The sequence below is a fragment of the Acanthochromis polyacanthus genome, chromosome 7 (assembly GCF_021347895.1).
Source record: "Acanthochromis polyacanthus isolate Apoly-LR-REF ecotype Palm Island chromosome 7, KAUST_Apoly_ChrSc, whole genome shotgun sequence".
NCBI classification, from domain to species: domain Eukaryota; kingdom Metazoa; phylum Chordata; class Actinopteri; family Pomacentridae; genus Acanthochromis; species Acanthochromis polyacanthus.
In genome coordinates this window covers 14,211,631-14,235,667 of record NC_067119.1, presented here as the reverse complement: position 1 = coordinate 14,235,667, position 24,037 = coordinate 14,211,631, and the positions used below count along the sequence as shown (strand labels likewise).

The 24,037-nt window shown below is 41.6% G+C and overlaps 1 protein-coding gene across 1 annotated transcript in view; it reads left to right on the top strand.

Moving 5' to 3' along the window:
* Window positions 1–13,966: 13,966 nt before the first annotated feature.
* Window positions 13,967–24,037, top strand: part of sema6a (sema domain, transmembrane domain (TM), and cytoplasmic domain, (semaphorin) 6A) — a 105,296-nt gene continuing 95,225 nt past the window's right edge. The window contains 1 exon segment of the mRNA XM_051950477.1: window positions 13,967–14,442. The gene's annotated coding sequence lies outside the window, so the exon portion shown is untranslated.

Here is a 24,037-nt window from a genome sequence, read left to right as displayed (position 1 = left end):
GCATGAAAAGCTGTTTGTCAGGCCGCTAACACTCTTATTCCGAGAGGCGATTCCATTTTCCAGTGCAATTTTTGTATTTTTTTTTTTAATTGCCGCCTTGTTTGTGACTGCTTGTTTGTGCTTCTTTTAAGTATATAGGGTTCTGTATTGAGGGCTGGGCCTGGGCCTGGGATCTTTCTGCATGGAGTTTGCATGTTCTCCCTGTGCATGCGTGGGTTTTCTCCAGGTACTCCGGCTTCCTCCCACACTCCAAAAATATGCTGAGGTTAATTGATGACTCTAAATTGCCTGTAGGTGTGAATGTGAGTGTGATTGTTTGTCTATATATGTAGCCCTGTGACAGACTGGCGACCTGTCCAGGGTGTCCCCTGCTTTCGCTCGAATCAACTGGGATAGGCTCCAGCGCCCCCGTGACCCTAGTGAGGATAAAGCGGTGTATAGAGAATGGATGGATGGGTTCTGTATTTTTTCATTGCCATTTATGCTGTGTTATGCCGTGCTATTTGTTGTTGTGTTTCTTCATTTATCTCTTTGAAAAGAAGTATTAGAAAAGAATGTGGAAATACTTGCTCTTCATTTTAATGAACTACTCTGCTTTTGGTGTGCGACTTGATTATATTTTGATCTAATGGGGAGAAGAAAATATTTTTAATGATGGAGCATAGAGAAAACTGTTTGAATATTTTTACATATTAAAGACAGGACACAAGAGGGCAGTATTGAAACATAGTAAAAACAATTCTCCATTGTCAAGGCACTGCAATTTAACCTTACTATCTAAACTGGCATTATGCTGCTGCAAATATCCTATTGTTGCAAGGGAAATAGGTGCCATGTTGTGAATACAAATGCATTTACAGCTGGCGAAAAATACCCCAAACCAGTGGCCTGCTCATTTTTAACAATCATGTAAAAATTTATTTGCAAATTACACCAACATAAATCTTGATATCAAGTTTGGGTACCGCTCCAGATACCATGAACTGAGCCCCAGCTGCTTTGGAAGGTTGAATAAGTCCTTCCTAATGCATAATCCATGAGTTTTTATTTTTCCCTTGAAATGTGAGTTGCCTCTTTGAAGTGCTTTGTGGTATTATTATATACTGTGGTTTGACGAGTAATAATGTTGATGTCTTGTATGAGCTGTAATTACTGGATCTGGAGGTAGGAGGGCAATGCCAAAATGGGCTTGAAGTTTCAGTGTGGCCATGTTCTTTGATGTTTCGTGGACGGGGGTTAGAGGGGGAGAGTGAAGCAAGGCAGCTTTTCCACCGGAGTAAATACCCACTGGTTGCTGAACTTAGTCTGACAGACAGGGACATGAGTAACTAACCATAATGGAGCATAATGGCAAATAAAACAACTGCTCTTTTGAAGAGACTAGCCATTTAGCATTTGGCTTCAGTGATCACACAATGATAAATAGTCTCATCTCGGAGTCATTATGTGTATCCTTTAAACACTCTTTAAATGATAAGCCTTCATTTGGATGTATATGTATAAAATTGCGCTGAGAGGGATAATGGGCTTTGTTTGTGCTCAGTAAACCAAACCAGCTGCACTGCACTGCATGATAATATTGTTTTTGTTGGTGCCATCTCTGGCAGACTTTCTGTGTTTGTAATCCACCAGCTCTCCGTCCTCTGTTCTATAATTTCAACACTGTCCTTCACTTCTGCGTAATACAGTGACCTGGGTGAAAGCGTCCTTGGCTGTGAACATTGAGTCAACTGGAGGTGTGTGTGTGTGTGTGTGTGTGTGTGTGTGTGTGTGTGTGTGTGTGTGTGTGTGTGTGTGTGTGTGTGTGTGTGTGTTTTTGGCTGTCAGCATGTGTGAAGGCCTGCGTACATCCGTGCATGTGTCCATCTGCGTGCATGTGAACACACATGCGTCACCGCAATGAGGTGTCTATGAGTGTAACTGCTGTGTGTCTTTGAGCTGCTCTCGAGCACAGTCATCCTGCAGAGGTGACTGTGAAACGATGGGAACAGACATTAACATCAGAGGAAGAGGGGTGAGCGGGCAGCCGGCAGGATATCCCATCACATTAGGAGTTCTGCTGCACCCACTTCCTTCAACTCTTCCCAGCAGTTGGATGCAGGAAGAGGTCAGGAGGGGTCAGTTGAGCTCCTCCCTCTGCCATTATCCTTCCATCACCTGCTGTCTTCTCTGGGCCGGCAACAGAACTTTCTCTTCTGTCTCCTTACCCTTTACTCTTGACACCAGCTTCAGCTGTTTATAGCCCTTTTCTTCTGGTTTGACTCTTGCTTTTATGATTTTCACATCTTTTTCTCCTCCATCTGTTCCCCAGTTTTCTCCTTTCTGAGCCTTTTATTTGTGTCTTTCTGCTCTTTTGATAGCCCTGCGTCAGCCCTCAATTTCCTTCTGCCACTTTTTCTCAGAGAGAACTTAGGGGTCCTTTTTTTGCTGAGAGTTTTTTTGAGTCTGCAGCTGATCTCTAGATTGCAACAAAGATACACCAAGTGCTGCTTTCACCGACAGCCTAGAGATTGAACCAAATTCTTTCAGAATAGAATCTCTGGCGAGTTTTTAGCAAGAGAGGAGAAGACTAGCTGTGTACTGAGATCCTAACACAGCCTAATGTGTGTCAAAAATACAGCTGAAATCTGGGGCAAGTGGTAATGCAATATAGATGTTATGTCATTCTGAATATTTCATGATACACAACAATGAACTGTAATAGAATAATATATGGGTATTGACTAAAATGAGCAACAGAGGTGGTAATTTGATGTCTTCATATTCTGTGTCATGCAAATTTCAAGTGAAATCTTTGAGCCATCTTAGCCAAACAAGCCTGCTGCCTCGAAACAGAGCAAACCACACTGACGTAATTCACTTTTTTAAACAGTGCTTCAATATTTTAGCATGGTGGTCAAATATTTCAGCAGAAGCTCTGTTTGTAAGTATCCTGATCAGAACTGGAAATTGTTGATTTGTGCCTTACTTTGAAAGTCAGAAAGTTGTACACATGCATTCTTTATTCTGTAGATTTCTCCTCGTTTTGAGCAGCAATTTGCTCAACAGTTCGGAGTGTATTTGAGCTGTATTTGCCAAGATGTGTTTTGACTTTCTTTGAGCTCAAGTCTCTTTATCATCAGATACTTTGGCATCATTCTTTGTCTGTCTGCTTCATCCTGTCTGAGGAAATGTGGAGTGAACTTGCTTAATGAGCAGACAAGAATATTTTTACATGATTTAAACAGAGATCACAGAGCAGACGTCCAGAACACGTCTCTCTCAAACAACGCGCATCTGATAACAAATCAGATACAGTCTGGAGATGAAAAACATTTACCATAGGAATCTTTTCTATCTGTCACAAGAGACTAGACTCACGTATGTCCAAACTCAATGCGTGTGAAAAAAATTCAAAGTTGCAGAGCTATTTGTGAACAATTTCTGTCACCTTCGCTTAAATGATCCACTATTAAGGTGGCTGTCTTACCTGTGAATGCTAATTGTTAAACCCAGTTCACTCCTCGAATCAGGAGTCACCTCACGTTTAAAGCACTAAACTCTCCCTGTTTTCTACAACATCAAATTATCTGTTAGTAGTTAAATGTGCGATCCAGCATTTACGGGCTATGGCAGATTGTTGAGTTATAGCTGTTGAATCTACCTGTAATGGCTCTGGTTGGGCCATTATCCTCCATGATATCTGGTTATTATCCCTGTCTGATTTATGCTGCTTCTGTCGACCCTCACCCACAGTGACCTACATTCACTTTCATCTCACCCATCAATCATTTAGCAGTTCAAAGCTAAGGTCTGTCTGTGGAGGAACGCAGAGGGCTTGATCATAATGACATTAATTCTCATATGACACTGTAAAAAAAAGTGTATCTAAACGTGCTTTCGCTGTACCGCTGCCGATAAAAGGAAATGCAAACTACAATACATCAAGAGATGATAAACACGGAGCAGACTGTTTTGACAATCATCCTCAGTGAGAGAAATTATCCAGCTGTTATCAGGGCCGCAAGTACAAATCATGTGGTTTTTCAGTGCAAAGTCCAGTTTCAGCCAATTCTTTTCCCTCCTACTGTTCCATGGATCCGAACCACTCAACCCCAACCGGCCCCAAACAACCACAACACAGGAAATAATAACGATTCCAGCAGTAATGATACCAGAACATGTGCTGATTGCAGCTCTGAAAACATTCTATTCATACACAGACAAAGAGACACGGAGACATGGACGGGCAGACAGAGTGCCCGCGAGAAGGACAGACAGAAATTCCCTGGACTGAAAAATAGATGAGCACTATAGGTGTGTAAGCAGAAGCGGGATGACTTATTCAGGAGGGGCTGTGTGTACATGTCATTAAATCAGCTGCCATGCTCAAGGTGAAGCTAAAGCTGGAGAGAAGGGAGAGACCTGAGACACCAGAGTCAAATCTGGATCTAGATTTGGATCCAGATCAATGGGCGGGGATGAAGATGGGGAATAATAATATGCAATGTCAGGAGAACATCTGTTTCCACTTTGTATGCCATTGTAGTTCTGCAGCATCATTTCCTCATAAAATCAATTGCACTCAACACCTGATACGCATCCGTAGGTGCAACAAGGTACGCTACTGTACTGTACCCAAATATCTTGCTTGCTCATGTGGGCAGAGCAAGGAGACTAAGGTCAGCAATACTTCCTGCAAAAATATGAGACAGAATATAAAAACTGGGCAAACAAGGTTGTTCAGAAATCAGCAATTACTCATATTGTTGCATTACACAGATGAAACATTATGAGTACACACAGATGAAGGAAATAAGGTTGATTATCTCTTAACAATGCTGTATGTCAAATCCTAGAATATCTGGTAGAAATAAGGTTCTTTGTGTAACTTCCTGGAAAATGCAACTGATATAAATAGACTTACATTTCAACACTGCTGTGTGTTCATCAGAGTCAGAATGGACAAACAATGGACTTGAGAAAAAATGGTAAATTAAAGGAGGGAGTGACCAAAGTCTCTCAAGTGCCAAACCCCTGGGGGTGTGACTCTTGGACACAGAAATGGGCAACTCCCACTTTCAGATTGACTGTCCAATAGATTTGAAATCCCTGTTCAGCCAATTATCCAATGGCAGTTCCACACCTGGTTCAGGTTGAATATATGTGTTTCCTCAAGTCTTTGTCTGTTTTGACTCTGATGAACACGCACTAGTGTTGAAATGTTGATCTGTTTGCACGATAACAGACTGTGAATTAAGCACTCCTGGAATATATCAGTGAACACTTGGTTCTTGAAGTCAACATGCTGGATATGGGAGATATATAAAGGTGTAAAGACCTGAGAGACTTTAATTAGGCCTAAATCACAGCTTCCAAACAACTGGGTTGGAGCATCTTCAAGACAACAAGGTAGGAACAAACCATGAACTGGCAGCAGGGTGGTGGAGGTCTGAGTCTGATGCATGGTGGCTCAAGGCCCTAACTTACAGGACTTAAAGAATCTGCTCAGCACAGTATTTGAACCTTTGAACCAGATACCACAGGACCCACAGCACTCAAGGACACACAGCATATTAAATAGCAGTCATGATGTTTTTTGTGATGTAAATCCGCCTTCAAAAGCATTTGCCTTGTATGATTTCAATGATTTCACTTTCAAGCAAGTACAACTAGTTCCAGTTGAACCCGCATCTACTGAAGTTGTGTCTTAAGAGAAAAGACTTCACATGTTGGCATATACCAGATCTGTTGCCATAGATGAACCTGAATTCATAAATTAGTTGGAGTGAAGGCTTGATTGGCCTGTTTTCCTTCCACAGTTTGTCTGGCTTAGTGCTGTGACTGGGCTTACAGGAGCAGGGCCAAAAAAATTGCACCAGCCCATTTAAAAAAACAAAAAGAAAGAGGGGGGGGGAAGAAATTTAACACATGAATTATCAGCGTGCAAAGCAGCAGCACACGTTCTCAACACTTCAGTTTTGAATTGTATATCACACTGGAACATCTGTAATAGTGGTTTTTTTTTTAACATACTTTGAAATAGTGACTGGAGATATGTTATTGTCTTTAAAGAGGGTTGGGGGCTCAAATTGAACTTTGCATAAGCTGCCACACATGCTGCGAAAGACTGAAAAGAGTTCAAATGTAAAGAAAAAAAATTGAAAAGGATTTTAAAAAAAGGGGAAAGATGAACTACTAATAATTGAATTAGATATTCTAAGTTAAAGGCTCAAGGCAGTGTGACTCCTGCCCTCATTGAGTAAACAATCATTAATCACTTGACTGAAGTTCCCCATTTACTTAGTGCAATGACTTTCATTTGAAGTAGTTATGATTTTCTAGAAAATGTCTTTCAGTTAACTTTCTGTTTATGAAATATGATCACAGACACATAAAAATGATTTCTCCAATACTAGCATTTGGTTATGTGATGCCAAATTTTTTTAACCTGAAGTATCGCTGGTTTCTCAACTTCCAGCTCCATTTGCAGCTGACGTCAACGACCTCACCCCCTCTTCCAAACACCACCAGCAGCATGACGCCCATTTGTGAGGTAGATGAGGGAGTGGAGAGGACATGGGCACACAAGCACTCAGCCCCCCACTGACCCACTCAAACACAAACACACACACTTATACATGCATGCACACCGAATCCCATCTGAGATTCTAAAGACTATGCTCTCTATCTGTCACTCCTAGTTACAGACCTATCATGCAGAAATGCTGACTTATTCATGGCTTTCATGCAAACCTGGATGCGCGGAGGAAACTGAAGCTGGCTGGGGCGAGGCCCAGCAGGCAGCTGTGTGTCTCTGTGTGTATGTGTGTGTGTGTGTGTCTGTGTGTGTGTGTGTGTGCATGTGCATGGTTTGCCTTACAGTACTTTCTTACTGTACCTTACTCAGCCATGCTTTATACCATTTTGCCATTACAGGTCAGACACACATACACGAAGGCAGACACACACACACACATTCAGCATATACGGCAAATGCTGACATGGACACCTTTTGGATTACACTCGGAGCCAATTCCTTGTAAAGCTTTTAATATATATATTTTGCAATTATTGGCTAGCAGGACAGAAATACTGTGCAATGCAGTGAATGAACAGGTGATATATTTTCTTCTGTATTATTTGAGCACATTTTCATACTATAGAATTTACTGAGAATAGCTGAGACCTTAGGATTGCCTGGATAGTCGAGAAGGTAAAGCAAAATGGCATCTTGAAAATGATTCCGGCAAGTAAAATAAAAATTAATAGTAATGAAAGATCAGGAAAATAGTTAAACCTTCACACTCTGAGTGGCTGCCTACATGTCTGTTATTGCTGTGAATGTTTACAAGTAAAGAAGGTGCTAAGAGGCTGCTGTTTATGTTGCTTTAGGAAAGTTTCACAGCAATCAGTCATCTCTGGATGCTAATCATTTGCCCAAAAACCTTTTGCTAACAGCGTTTCGACTTGACTTGTGCCGATCGAGTGGAAAACAAAATAAAAGCTTCAGTCGACTTTCTTGGAGACCAATTAAAATTGTGTCAAGGTGTTGCTTGCCACGGAGATGGTGCTAAAAAATGCGGCTGCTCTTCCTGTGACAACGTTGTTTCTTGTAATACTTTCGATTGTCTTCCAACTATCATAATATCACCGTCAAGTTCCACTTACAGTTTCAGGTTAATCTGTGTTAATGTGCACATTTGCCCTTATGCATCCATAGGTGCTCATGTGGGAGTGACATCCTCTTGTGAGAGGCAACTGTCAGGCATCCGATGATCATTATCCTGCTGCTCAGGGGCAACAGTATCACAACTCATTCGTTTTTTTATGCAGAAACTGACACTATCATGCCAGATCTGTTGCATATTGCTCTTGATTTGAGGTATTTGACAGCTACCTCACAAGGAGGAGACGACATATCAGATGTGCAACACACCATAAACACACACACAGGCAGAAATGTACTCGCACTCACTGTAAATACACAAGGGGAAACACAGTATTCCATGCAGTATATACATATTTTGCAGGCGTTTTGTGCAGTTTTACATTCAGATTATAGCATTTATTCAGATGATAACAAGACTTGTGTTACCAGTATGAACTATACAGACAAATATGGATGGTGCTAATAGCCTGTTTTATGTGTTTAACTGGGCAACTGCTGCGGCTATTAGCAGAAATAATGATAGCCTCAATTTAATGTAGAAATTAAATCAAGTTTGATTTTGGCTACTGTGACACAAAAGTCCCTTTGAATGATAGTCCATGTGCTGAATGCTGAAAAAAACCCCACTCTTAATTACTTCAGTCCCTGCTCTTTAAACACATGCAGAGTGAAACTACTATTTCTAGATTTTAGCTTTGTTAAGTTTTAATGTTGTGTGATGAACTAAAAGCTTCCGGAATGAAAAAATACAGAGACAGCAGCTAAATAATTTCCCCTCTATCAAGCCTAAATTCTAAATTGCAGCTGGGGCATCTGTGTGCACCATTGATCAAAGTGTCTAACTGCAGAACACAGAGGTGCGCACCTCATTTTCCTCTGCTGTGTGCAGTTTGCACAGTTATATTTTGGTCTCATATTTTCCACCAGATGTCTTCTTTTGATGAGAAACTGATGAGACTATGCATGAGTAAACATTTGGGGATGCTTATAAATTGCGTGCTTTTACTTCATGCATCCGATCAACTCTGCAGTAGCTACAAATAACTAGGGAAATATTTCATAATAGCTTTGGATAGCATTTCTTCTAAATGTTTGGGATACTTTGACACTACAAAGTAGCATCTGAGTATTTTTTTTCTATAACAATGCATGGCAAAATGACCAAACTGTGAATATAAATACTATTAAATCATTTTGACACCAGATATCACTCATGGGAGAAACATCTGTTATTGCTTCTTAGTACAAAAATGTACTATGCCTCTCCTCTTGTGATCATACAGTGGATAAATACATTCTGTGTAAAATGTGTTTCAGTGAAATATTTGTTTTCTTCCTCTTTAGCATCATTTTGTGACACGCTTTGCAATATATTAAATCCCAGCGGATATACAGATATTTTTTTAGTCGTCTAGCTGTCTGAAATCAACAAAATTATCCTGGTGCCATCAGTTACTGTTTTCTAAGTCAGAATAATTTAGTTTGAAGAAATGCACATAAACTATTATGCTGAAAAATTTAATTTCTCTAAAAAATGGCTGTAGCTTCCACTCTGAACGCATTTTAAATCTTTACTGAAGTTGATTTATGCACTACTATGCATGCACAAAATTAAACATCGATGGCGGTGGAACTTTACTTTTTGTTTCATGACTATTTTGGCTTCTTCTTTGCTCCTGGAAGTGCTGCAGACTCGTAATACAGTGTGCTGAGGCTCAACGACGTTTCCAGAAATCAACAGTATCACTTTCAAGCCTGTAGCTGTTTACCGGTGTTAGAATAGATCCTTATAATCCCCACTTTCCTGTCTGTTTTCAGCCTGGTCCACAAGTGAATATCAATTATAAGATGGCAGAAACAGCTGAACACAGTCTATGCTATGAATACAGAAACAGTAGTTATACTCCAAAAGTCACATATGGAAAGGTTTAGTAATCAGCAGCATGCTTTAGAAGTTGCAGCCTATTTACTATTTTCCACTTTACACTCTTTGGGGAAGATAAACAGGCTGCAGTGCTCTGCCCATTAAAGTACTAAGAGGAGAGGTCCCAGACAGATTCAGTGATTGGCCGGCAACAGTACAATGGCAGTTACCCCTGTAAATGGGCTCTGTTTCTTTCTCAGCTGTCTGTATGATCCACAGGTGAGCAGCAGCCATTAGGACTCCGGGAGCAGCAGCAATGGCAGTTTTAACAAATGATGCTCCTCTAGTGGTCCAGCTGTAAAACACACAGCTCAGCAGGCTTCGAATAGACACCCTATCACCTACAGCATATACTGTGATATAAAGGCACAACAAAACTCCGGTGACTCCAGCTGGCTCAGATCCAAAATGTGGACGCAAGACTTGGCTGTTTGTGTGTTGGCTTGTTATTTCTTCACAAAAACTTTTAAGATCTATAGACTGACTTTAGTGGAAATTAGTGATTCTGAGTGCATTTGTTTAAATACGTCCCCTTCAGTATAAACTTTCATGGATAGATTGTAAAACTGCATCTGGTTCAAATACTATTCCATTTTAAAATATCACCTTATTTGCAATCTTATTTAAAAGCAGCAGATATTTTGTTGATGAATCTACAAAAAAATTATGCACAGCATGACAGATGCTTAATCATTGCTTTGTTTACAATACATTAAATATGTGTTCCTGATGATGCTTCTGTAGTTTTACTTAAGTGTGCACAACTTTCTGAATGCAGATTTTTTTCCCCCTTAGGATACAATCTGAGTATGACTCTGACCACTGCTGATGTATTGTATGTTGTTACAGTGCATAGAGGCTCCTTTAGGGAAGCTTATATATATGTAAGCTGTACATGTGTGCCCGTTGAGCACATTTTAGCACACTAATCACATTTAGTTAAATAAAATACTTGATTGAATTTAATTTCTAGTATTGAAGTGCTTGTACGTTACTTAAATACTTCTGTTTTGTATTTATTTATTTTTACGCTTTCAGTATTTCACAGGAGACGAGAATTACCACCTTGCATTAATCTCAGCCAAACAGCCAAGTTGCACTTTAACACCATGCCTGTTCAACCTTGACCTTTGACATTTTGGCTATAAAGCGTCATCATGTCATCATTTTATCCTTGGAGACATTTGCTTGAAATTTTGTCTCAATTAGCATATGAATTACTGCATTTAGTGACGTCACAGTGACCTTTGACCACCAAAATTGAATCACTTTGTCCTCCAGTCAAGGACAATCCCTCCAGGCATTCAAGAAATATCATGTCTGTGAAATTGGGGCAGATGCATGGATATATGGATGGATTGATGGTTAGCCAGAGAACATGATGCCTGGGTTGTTGCATGTGCAGAGGTGTAGAAAGAATTTTTTTTTTTTTTGTTCAGCTCCATTTATCTAACTGCTGGTGACACTTTTCACATTAGGAATACAATGTGCTACTGTTAGAGATGAAACCAGTGCTTTCCAGCATTTTAAGCTTGCGGTCTGTTACAACAAACACTCAAAACAAAACAGCTGGAGCCCCTTGTGGCGTTTCAAATTGTTCATGAGCTGTTTGCAGTTCTACCAAATAGAAATTCTCCCTCAGCGTATTTGTTTAAAAAAAAAAAATCTGACCCATTTAATACGTAAATACTTTAAAGTTACATCCCAAAAAGCAGTAAGTATAAAAGAGAAATTAATACAAATGTGTGTATGAGAGAGTCATTTTTTCTTCACATCCTTGTTAATCATCTCACGACCCTAGAGATTTAACTTAATACCCTGCAGAGCCAAACTACTGAGCTGTGAAAATAGTAAAAGTAATAAGAACTATAGCTCCACCTCATCCAAGTGCAACAGTAAAGTGTTGCTTAAACATTTATGGAACAGTGTAATAATGTCAAATACAGTAACTTAGCCCTCTCAGCAGCAGTTTTCATGTAGCTTTCTATTTCAGAACACTTTTTCTTAAGCAGGATTTCATGTGTTGTTACTTTAAGAAGTACTTGTTTAACTACTGGAGTGGTGTGACTTGAACAACGGAGGGAAATGAGGAGAAGAGGGTGAAGTGTCAGAGGAACAGGAAATTGGTGCATGCTGTTACAAAATGTTAATGGCACACACCAGAGGAAGGTGGGCGAAGGGTTTTTAAAGATCTTTTCAGGCCCGCACAATGATGTGAATTAGTTATAAGACATTACTGGAGGCCTGTAAAGTGAATAGAAGTACAATTTTTTTTCCAGCCCATTTTTTGAGTTTTTTGTAAAATTAAGTCAATTTTGGCTTTTTTCTTCTGCTTTTTTGTGTTTTTCCAATTCACATCAAGGATATGAACATGTGTATACCGAAAACATTTGTAATCGCAACAATTTCTGGGAGAAACAATGTATTTTGAGGGAAAAAAATCACGAGGTACCAATACTTTCGTCCATGACTGTATGTGTGGTCATGTTTTAGATCACATTCCAGGAGATGGAGAACAGCTGTAGTTGTTTAATCAAGAGATGTATATAAAAAAATTGGGTACAAGCTGAGCTGAGTCTCAGAAGAATTGCTGTTGTGTGGCCGCTGTCTGTCCCAGTCCGGGGATGAGATGGTTGCTCTATTTCGCCATCCTCTCTGCTCCACACACGGAGCCCCTAATGCGCCTGGGACAACTTTAGCAAGATAAGCGAGATAAGCTCTGACACGAACATATTTCCACAGTTCAAACTAACTGGTGTGTATCTTCACATTATTGAGCTCGAATTATACCCTTCCCGCCTCCCACACTTTGCAACACTTCCACTTCAAAGTGTGTGTGAGTGTGAAAGAGGGAGCGAGTTGGATTGAAAGAGCGAGAGAGAGAGAGCTTAAAGAACGTAAAGACGGAGTGTGTGAGATACAGAAGAGTTGTGTGTAGTTTGATTTTGTTGGAGGTTTGCAGTATTTGCGTGACTGTTGAAGTTTGCACATCAAAAAGCCGTTTCTCATCTGGTTTTGTGTCTAGTCTCCGTAATAACTCACCTGCATGTGTCAGTAACTTGCATTCGAACATCTTCCTCACGCAGAATTTTAATGAACTCTAACAAACCTGCAGCATATTATACAGTAAGATGAGCTGTATGATATATATTCCAGGCAGTTCATTGCCAAAGAAATGCTTCTATTTGCATATGCCTCATATTTTAATTCCAACTTGTTTATAATATTTTTAAACAACTGCACAAACACAATTGAAAGCTGCCTGAATGAAAGACAAGAAAACAACAGTGACTGTTTTCTCCATTATGCACACAGACTCTGTATAGTGGTTCAACTGCCTGATGGCAAATGAGTTTTGTTTTTAAAGCAAATTAAATGATAACAGATGAGGAAAGGTCTGGCAGGCAAGAGCGCATTAGTTTACATTAAAGAACCACTGTATAGCGCTTGGCATTGGGCCTGTGGAGGCAGCACTGTACTAAGCTGTTACAGTAACAAGACAGCAATAGTGCCTGACAGGCCTCTACTCGGAGCACAATTACACACACACACTGCTGCTTTCACAGGTGGCTTGTTATGATATAATGATAAGGCCAAAGCCTCGCATACGTTAGCTTTGTCCCTCTGGTGCTTATATATCTATACATGATCTAGATGTCTACACAGGTGTGTGGGCACTGAGATGTACTGTGTGTATCCGAGAGCATGTGCAAGTAGTTTGTGCTTAGTGGCAGGCTTGCAGTTTTCAATCTCACAAATTGTTGTTGATTTTGGCTTGGTTTCAGGCAGCGTGTGTGTGTTGGGACAAGGCATGTGGAGCAAGCATCACTAACATCAGATTGTAAATGTACCATGAATTTTAAACAACTTCTTGAACTTTTGCTGTTGTCCTCATACTTTACCTGATGGCCCCTTCTGATGAGATGAGGGCCAAGAAAAAAAAAAGAAAGTCTGGGCTCATTTGTACAAACCTGGCGACTGCAGGGCGTGTGTATGTATGTGTGTGTGTCTGTGTGTGTGAGTGTGCCAGCCGGGGACCAGGAGGGACCACCAGGGAGGGAGGGGCGGTCCTGAGACCCAGAGAGGCTTTGAACCTGATCACATTCCCGATCCGCATCGGCTCCAATGCGGGTGGCACAAAACAGAACCCGCATCTTTATCGTCTCTTCAAAATCACAACTGACAGTTTGCATGACACGGAGCAAGTAGAGCATGCTACATGTCTTCAAAATTATCTAAATTCCCGCCTCATATGTTTTTTGTTGTTGCCCCTTTTCTTCTAGTGTCGATACTATTAATAGCGCGCAAGCTTTCTCCCTCTCCAACGCGCATTCTTATGAAATGCCGCTGCGTAAAAATAGAAATACAGTTGTCCATAACTGGCACCCATTGACACAATAGCTCCCGTTCCATAGACGTAGCTCCTCCCTGTGTATGTGTGAGAGTGTGTGTGTAGCGGGTGGGTGACAGCTGGGCTCGCTGCGCTCCGCTCCAGTCTGGTAAGAAGCTTCATCTCCAAATAGGATGACCGTCGGCTTTTGTGGAAGGGACTGCGTTCAGCTCCGTAGCTAGTTCTGGGACTCCCGCCTTGGTTCCGTCCGTTCAGTTTACCTGAGAGGAGTTTAAGAACCAGAACGTCGTTTTTTTTTTGCTCTCCCTAAGTGTGGATTCCCGATGGATATTCCGATTTGAAGAGGTGTGATTTGAGCGCGGCATGTAACAAAAAGAAGCGCAAGAGAAAAGTAGCGCTCGTATTGTTATTCTGAAGCGAGCACCCGTCTGAACTGCTCTGAGAGACGTATCTCATGGATTACTAAAAGGAAGAGCTGTGAAACCACTCCGAGGCATATCCATTCATGAGCTGAAGGTAAGATTTCTTTGTTTATGTCAAACTTTATGCGCCTTAGAGCCCGGACCGGTCGCTCTCTCTCCAACCCCGGAGGCTTGTTTTCCAGGCTGCCAGGCGACAAGTGCACAAGCTTCACGGGATTACTTTACCAACTTAGTGAGCTTTCTCGTATTTCTAAAAGCATTTTAAAACTTAAAAACCTTAAAGTGATATTTTTAAGCGCACACAAGAGCTGCGATGCTCCCCTACTACAATAATAGACCTTCCACCGATATAAACAGTCCATATTTTCGTGCGTAATCCCTCTTATGCTGTTTGCCGATATGGAATAAACAAGTCCAACACTCAGAGGACCTATTTAGGATAATACTGAGTTTAAACATTAGCAAAAACATTGTCAGTATATCATTCTAGTCCCAGCTGGATGGATTGCAAATAAGAAATGTGCTTGTAGGAACTTGCAGGACTGGACCGTGCTTTTTTTCCAGCCTCTCCAAAGATGTTGGAAAACTACATCCACGCAGCTGCCAGTTGTAGATTCAAAAAAAAGAGAAAGAAAATCAGGACAATTACGTGAACTTATTATCATATTCATTCCTGATTTGTTCTGAAAATGCACAACACTCAAGTGCCTGCTTCATTATTACAGTGCATGATGGGATTTTCATTTGCCATTTATTTTCACATGACTGAAAATGTAGTAATTCATACAGCAGTTTACAGGGATAGGTTAATGATGCAGCCCTTGTTTACAATCTCCTATTTTCATTCTTTCTGTAAAACCTGAATGGCAGAGATGTGATGGGAATTAATCAGTCATTTCACTTTCAGATGTTTATTGTTCTTGAGTTATTCTGCAGACTGACACTTTTTCTCCCTCTTGTTTCACGCACACCCACACACACATGCACACGCAGATTACTTAGGGTGTGTTCAAGGGTTTCAGGCTGCCAGCCAGCAGTGGTGTGGTCACTCGTGTCCAAAAAGATAAATCAAATGTTTTTAAGTCTGACCAGGAGCACCGGTTTCAGAAGTGGGTTTCCCATTAGATGAAGTGCTGCTGCACATTGTTTCTTAAACAAGCTTGGAGAAAAGATAAAGGCCTCACTAACCACATCCAGCAACCCGACTGCCAACACCCAGTTACTCTGTGGTTGCCCCTCTCCTCTCCTCTCCTCTCCTCTCCTCTCCTCTCCTCTCCTCTCCTCTCCTCTCCTCTCCTCCAAGATCTCCCCCAAGAGGCGATAGGAAAAGCTGGAAAAAGGATTTGGAAACTCTAAATGTAGGTTATAGATTAGAAAATGTGCAAGGGAGATGATTAAAATGGTTTGATCTAAGCAGTACTGGATGCACACAACAAAATATGCCTCTCATCAGCTGATTTTTTTTTTTTTTTTTTAGCAGCACCACATGGTGCTTTGGTAGCATGATTCTAGGATTAGCCTTTAAAGAGGGAAGAAAAAGATGGAAGGATTTCACAGCAACATAGAGAGGAAGAGGTGTCTGGGTTCATGTGTTTTTCTTGAAATATGTGTTGCATCTGCGCATATTTTTTTCCATCTGTGACCTTATGTGCTTCTCTGCCCACTGTGTTGGGGATTACATACAGGTCTAAAACATAAAATAGCAGAATGTTTTAACATTTTACTGCTCCTCCTCCTACAACATTTGCCTCAAGCCATTCAAATGTCCTGGAGGCATTTTTTGAGATGTTGCTCAGGCTCTAAATCCCACCATACTGCTTCATGTAGGCTACAGCTCCACAAGCCAGAGCGCTAATCCTGCTATTAACACGTTATACATTGACATGTTGTGGTGCTGATACATGAATTACAACGTGATTACCTTTGTGACAGCAGCCTGCTTGTTGTCCTCCTGGTGAGGCAGAATGCAGGCAGAGCAACCAGAGTTGTTGCTTGTATTTGGAGCAATGCTCCATGGAGCGTTTGATCCGCCGATCCCCTAACAATGGCAATGGGGATGGCATTGTGTGTGACTGATGTGGATTTGTCACACTGTATGTGTGTGTGTGTGTGTGTGTGTGTGTGTGTGAGGCAGACGGAGAAACAGAGTTGGTGTTTACCTTTGCCAGTTAAGGACAGGTGCAGATGCAGCCTGAATACAGCAGCTCTGAATAATTGATAAATGATTTTGCTCCTCTTCAAATGAATTGGCCTTCTAGTATAAACAATGGGACCGGTCAGCTGCTGTTAACCACTGGTCCTCATTCAGATGGTGTCAATACCCAGCATTCAATAGTGTGTGTATTTATGCATATTTTATAAAAGTCATGTTTTATTAATGCACGTCCTTGGTGTGTGGGCTGTGTTTTTTTTGAAACAATTAGAGTACAAGTAAGCATCAAACCCATCTCACTCATCTGAACGTGATTTATTGATGCTTAACCCATTTCCCAGCTTCCGCATCTTTCTAAATTGCTGCTGCTTCAGTTACCCTGCCTTAATATAAAATGACAAACCTCCTGTAGTAGTGGAAAACAGGGGTGGAAAAAAAAGGAATAATCATGAGTTTGTGTTGTAGCGCATTTTGTCTTATAAATACAGGTCAGCATAATCAGAGAACATTGTATTTTAATGGAACTGTCCGTCTCAGATGTTAGATGGAATATTTGCTGATTTTAGCTGTACACAAGTTGGCTCTCTGTGCAGATTCAGTGGGAGTCTGCTGTGATTCAGAAGGTGGAAAAAAAAAAGAAACAGGAAGATATTCTAACCTGCTGTAACAAATTACACAACTCCGCCTCTGTATAAACATTTTTCTACTTAACCTTCTGCCGCTTCATCTCTCTCATTTTCGTTGGCTATGATTTCTGTGACCCTCTGAAGCTGAACTCATTATTTGATAAATGCCTTTCATTTTTATCAAAGAAAATGTACCGAATAGCATTATCAGAAGAGGTGGTAGACCTATGTCTAAATTTGCATTCATCTCCTTTGTTTGTATATTTGATTTTCTTAAGAGACAGAAGTATAATTACTCGGTACCTCATCCTTTCTAGTTAAGTTGGGACATATTGGCCACTGTTTAAAGGACATGATAAATGATAATCAGTGTACTATAGGCACTTATTATATATCACCTTGCAGTCCAGTCCCGTCTGCTGTAGTCATAGCATGGCTCATTGAGAATGTAATCACTCAGTGATCACTTGCTTCAGCTTGTTGTTCCTGTTGTCTTTGTCTTTCACACAACACACACACACACACACACACGCATAGAGTTTCCAAGTTTTTTTGTGTTGTTCTAACTGGCTGCTTTCTCCCACCTCGCCTTAACCCTTGTGGCTCCGTAAAAATGACTCGTCAGTGCATCCACTGAATTAACCATCCATTTGTTAAACACTCTTCATACTCATGACATTAGCATAATTGATTGAGCGTGTTGTTCACTGTATGCCAAAAGAGCCAGAGGCATGAAGAACCGAGTGAGTGTCTGTTGGTGTTTTGGCTGTTGGTCCTTGGCAAGGCTTTGTTGTTAGAAATTAAGTGAATTAGAAAGTGATAGCCAACCCATCAAGGAGAAGACTGTTGAGGAGCCAAACTTTGCTGCATGCATGCTAAACGGGAAGCCATCTACAGAAACATTTCAAATCAAACTGTAGCACCAGGTTTCCCCCCATGAATATTTTTCAAATGCTTAGTGCATGCAGCATTAGTATGTAGTAATGCCTTTGTCACAGCTGACTTGGGTGTCCTCTCATTACTCAAATGGAATGGAAAGGAAATGCATTTGAAGGGATAATCCAAAAGCAGCAGGGCTTTGTGTGGCTGCCTGGGAGATGGATGGATGACTGGCCTTGAAAAGAGCAAAAGTCTTGTTCTACAGATCAAATGATGTAAATCACGGTACACGGTGTTAATATCTGATGTCCTCGCTCCCGCGCTGTTGTTGTGCTTTTACAGGTAAGAGACGCCAGCTGTGAGTCACGAAGACGACCGCGGTCTGTTAAGACTCATTAGGGGCCACATCCGCCGCTGTGGCTGTGGTTATTTCTGTGGTTAGTTTGCTTGTTGGGAGACAGTAAGGAAGTGTGCGTCATATGGATGTGAAGCATCAGGAAAACTGTGCCGCCTCTTCATTTGCTTCTTTAACCCTCACTCTGCTGATGTGTCTCCATGTGACGTACATGTCAGACCCTTTCCCATTTTCTGTGTTTGCACTACCACAAAGCTCGGAGGGTGGCTAATGGTAGGGGGCTTTGAGTGTGCACTTGCTGTGTGCACTCTCTGTGACTATGTGTGCATGTTTGCGTGGCGTTGTTCGAGTGCATCTGTCCCTCCTCCCCAGGCCCCAGCGATTGGCACTGCATCTCTCATCTATTAATCATAGAGAGCGCTTGCTCTCTCATTCCGTTGCCATAGTTTCAGGACCTGAGACAGTGTTGGGGTGCCTGGCTGCCTAGAGAGAGGAAAAGTGAGAGGAAGAAGAGGAGGAGAGAGGAGGGAAGGAAAGGAAGTAGGTGTGACTATGGAGGAAAGAGGAAATGATATGAGAAACGTAAGGCGGAACAATTGAAACAGAGCAGAGAAGGAAAGATGGGAAGTGACTCAAAGCGCAATGGCAGCCTAACACAGCGAGCAGGTCCTCACGCTGTGGATGAGTGTTTCAAGAACCAAAATGGATTCCATTTTTATCTCAGCAGTAAATCCTCTGTCTCCTTCTGTGCATGCATCTTTTCAGTCCCTCTCACACACATACATAAACTCCTTCCATCGCTCTGCTCCCTCCTTCCGAAAGAGAGCAGAAGAATATTTTCACAGTAGGCATCATCTTGTGAATAGCATGCTCATGGGGTTGTTGCTTCTCCAGTGTGTTACAGTGCATCGAACTCTGTTATTTCACCTTGATTTACAACGGAAAGACCTTCCGCCGAGCTGAGATGGAAGATGAGCTATAGGGCCTCCTGTTTCATGCTTAGTTGGATGTTTTGATGGTAAATCAGGCTGAATTCATGTTATTCAATGATGGATTATTGCAGAGATCGACCACTGTGGAAATTTCCAAAGCAGGTGATGCCTCTCTCGCTATCAAGCCTTGTCTCACTGTAATTGTCGGCCTGTCTTACAGTCGTTCTTCCTTTTCCTGTTTTCTTTACTTTCTCTCCACGTTTAGATTTTCTCTCCTCACAAGGAACACTGAACATGCGCTGTTACTTTCACAGAAGTGGTTCTTGTTTTGGCTGTAGGCTCTGTACCTCCCAAATGACCTCATAGTCTCATTTGGTTCTTTTAATGGCAAACCATGCACTAATGTGGTGGTTGTATTATCACCTTGTCTCATCACATCATACACTGCTTGTGAGCATTTCCAGTGGGAGCTGTTGGAGAGCAGATGACTGGCAGCGCTGTAATCGTGGGATTCTAACTTCATACTACCACCTCTCGCTCAAACGTGTGTACACAATTACACATAGACTTACTCATACAAGCACAAGACACATTTTTAAGTGCACTGAACTCCACCACCATGGTGGTTTCTTTCATGTCGGTGAGATTGAAGAGGTATAAAGAAGGCTTGTCATTGTTACAGTGGAGCACGAAATGGGTGCCAATGGGCAGAAACCCTAGAATACCTGATTGTGGAGTGCACTGTGCAATTCTCCTTTCACCATGTATGGACTTTCTGCAGGGGAATTACCATTAGGAGACAGAGGGACAAAGGAAGAAGTGAGAGGGTGCGTTTGCTCTTTGTGCTGATGGCACTGTGGTGCTTTTGTGCCTTTGAAGTGATGGGATTGCAGGTGACATCATAGCGGGCGCATTCTCAGGTGCAGCAGGTGAATTAATCCAGGTGGGGGATGGGGTAAAGGTGTGTGTGTGTGCAAATCAGACATTTAAAAGCCCCTGTGGAGTCAGGCATGCGTGGCTGTGTATGTGTGGATGTGCATTTGTGTGCGTGTGTGTGTGTGTGCATCAGTCATCAAAGCAGAGGAAAGCCAGTGTGTAAGGTGATCTGTATGCTCACGGCAGAGCAGCAGTCATACTCTCCCAGAGGCTGTAAGCCTCACTGAATGTGGAACAAGCAGCAGCTTCTCCGAAGCCCCACTGCTGGTTTCCACGCGTGGGCCAAACGAGGCTGGACAGATTTAGTTTATTACCCATGTCTCTGGATCTTCTCCACATCAACATTTCTGTTCAAATTATCTGCCAGCAGGAATATCCTTAGACATGATCTTAGATTGCTTACTACCTCCTGATGCATACGCGTATTAGCTGGCCTGAAGCCTGGCAGGACAAGCTCAACTGATATCCTAGACAGCAGGTAATTTTTAACAGCCATCCCAAGCTCATCTGACACACTCATCAGCATAGATTTTTTTGTAATTGGCCCTGGGTGAATATTCATTTTTTCCAGATGCCTGCTAAATCTACAATGACCCGTGGTTTTCGCTGGCAAATAAACATGAAATCAAAATAAAGATGTGGATATTAGTTGCTTAAAAAAAATCCCAAACCTTATGCAATCAACTTTATCTGATCGTTGATATCAACAATGTTTGGAGCAAACAGAAAAACGCAGACAGCATGTGTTGCTTCAGAGTTTGTCTCAACCAAGAAAGCAGTCTTCTTCTCCCGGTCACAGTGGTTGGCAGACTACAAGTGATTCCCCGGAGGGTCCTCTATTTCAGAATCCAATCAGGCAGAACTCTGAACAATATTACCTCTGTGTGTGTGTGTGTGTGTGTGTGTGTGTGTGTGTGTACATTTATTACGTAGCTAATGAACAAATTGCAGCCATGTGGCATGGCCTGGTGGCGTGGCTGGTGAAAGAAGACACACAGGCTCACACAGGCATACACACACTCCAGTCCTCAGCCGCTGCCTTCCTTCTTTTCACCACAACACACGCATGCACAGAAATACACACACACACATGCACACACGCCCAACCACAAGGCTCCCAGTGTTCTTGGCCTGTCTGTCCATCAGCTCATGCAGAGTGCTGGGCTGGGAGTACTTATCATCACTCTGCTGAGTGGAGGCCTCACAAAGGCGCACTTGCATCACACACACACACACACACACACACACACACACACACACACACACACACACACACACACACACACACACACACACACACACACACACACACACACACACACACACGGTTCAGTCAGCACAGGGAGGCTGCTCTGTATAGTCAGGGCTGCCGGACTGATTAAATGTATGGTGTGACAGCAGCCTGAGCTGACACCGGGAGGAAGAAAACCTGATAGGCAAATGAGGAGACTAGCAGGCAGATAGACAGACAGGTAGGAAGGCAACCCTATCTCCACTCGAATAGGCTGTGGAAGAATTGCTGCCTAAATTATATTTACTGGCATTGTTTGGCAACCCCAAGAAAACTGGCATTCTTGTACTGCACGGGAGTTACAGAAAGAAGGTCAAGGTGAAACGTTCATGTGTTGTTAGGTTTAGGCTCCTAAATGACTTAGTGTAAGCATGCTCAACTCATCAGCTGGAACCAAGTCCAAGATGCCTAAATGTAATTAAGTGTGGTAAAGTAGTAGTTCAAGACTTTGGGAAATGTGTTAATTTGCTTTCTTGTTAATAGTCAGATTAAAAAAAAAAGACCACTCTTATGTTTATGCAGTAAACATGAAGATACATCAAACGAGTTAGCACAAGTACAGGAAATGGTGAGAGCAGCTAGAGTAGCTCTAAGGTAACAAAATTTATTTAATATCTACAAAAACTTAAGTACAAATGCAGTACATTGTGTTTCCATGGCCAAGAGGAGTAACTAAGTTGCACCTGTCAAACACTTTACTTTTTTGTTCAGATTAAACAGATTAAACAAACATGATATAATGTGTAAGCCGTAGGAGGTGCTGCTTTCATATTTGGTCTACTTTCCTTGTTTCCAGTCTGCTGGCTGCTGGAGAAAGCAAATAATACTTTCATATCACATTATTCCACAAATAATGCTTTATTTGCCAAGATTCACTATAGATACACTCAGTTTGCATTCATGTTTCCCCTTTATATGAATGTAGTTCAAGTATCGGCAGATTTTACAAAACATATTTGTGCAAATTAGTTAGAAATGCCATTTCTCGGAGTCCCGAGGAACATTTAGGGACGGAGACAAATGTGTCAGTCCAACAGCTATGCAGATATCCAGTAGGTTTAGGATACACGGAGGAATGCACAGAGACTCTGAGGTAACTGGGTTATTTAAGAAGACAGGTAGCGAGGAAGACAGGCTGTCAAAGAGGGTAATAGAAAGAGGCCGGACAGTTTGCACAGGAGGCAGGCAGTGGAGCTTTGAGGCACCCAGAGCAAAGAAACTCAATGCATCTCCCTCTTCAAGATGAATTCTTGTGAAAAGAAATAATATTTCACCCTGCCCCAACCATCTCCCTTTAATCTGGACAAAAGGTGCTCTGTATGTGGGCAGGTAATCAGGCAAGCAGGTTGATAGGCAGGAAGACAGACAAGCTGTGAGGCAGGAAAAGAGAAGTTGTGCCCTGCATGATAATGTATTCATTCATCCCCCACTCTGATAATGTTCACAGCATGCTTGGGTTGATTCATTCATCACAGTCTACTAGGGGAGGGAGGGGGCTTTTTTTTTTTTTTTTTACGTTATTTGTTAAAAAGCCTCCTTGCTTTTCTAAACCTGTTAGGGTTTGCTGACTGGATTATTCACAAGGTGATTGCTTTTGGGTTTGTGAAGGTGTGCGAAGGTATGTGCACGCATTTTGAGCTCTTCTTTGTGTATGTATGCACACTTGCATAATTTGTGTCTGTGTAGAGACTGAGAATTCTGCAATGAGGCCTGTTTTGGTCTCTGAGTAGTTTGGTTTGATTGGGCAGTGCAGCAGCTGCATACTGAAACGCTGCGTCTTTTGATCTACTCCCATCCTCTGCTAATCTGGGATCATTTCATCTGTTTCGGTGATAAATTCTTTGTTTTGTTTTTTTCATGCGGGGATCTGTTTAATTTCATCCACATAACTGACAAATCTTCTGTTTATTGATTGTGGCATTGTACGCCAATTGAACCCTTGATTATTTAATTGAGTTTGGAATCCGGAGTGAGGCGGTATGGCCAAGCGCCCAGCTCCTCTGAAGAGAGTTTGATGAGTCAAAACTGGTCAGAGATCATCATGGAGAATTATTTCTGTTTTTTGAAGATTATTAGAATCTGTGTGTTTTCTCAGTATCAAATCCTGTTTGCGGAAAGTCTTTAAATTGCTGTGCTCATCTGTTCGACAGGTAGGAAAAACAGAAGACAGCCAATTCATTAGTCACCCACCTCTTCAGTTTCTGTGTTCCTCCCTCCCTTTCTTCCTCCTTCCTGGATGTAATCCAGTAATGCTAGCTAGTCTAGTAATGTTAGCCTGGTAACTAGATAGGAACACTGGGTGGCAGGTGAGGCCATCTAGATCCACTATCTGTTAATCATTTACGTGAGATAGCTGGGTTTTTACTAATGGAGAATGGTTCTTTTTCCAACTTTGTGCACCATTTTTTTTGCCTTTAAGTGATGTTTTTCTAAACTTATCTCTATATAAGAGGACTCTAGTGCCCTTAACCAAAATTTAAGCTTATGTTAAACTTGTCTTGAAAGGTTAATTACATTA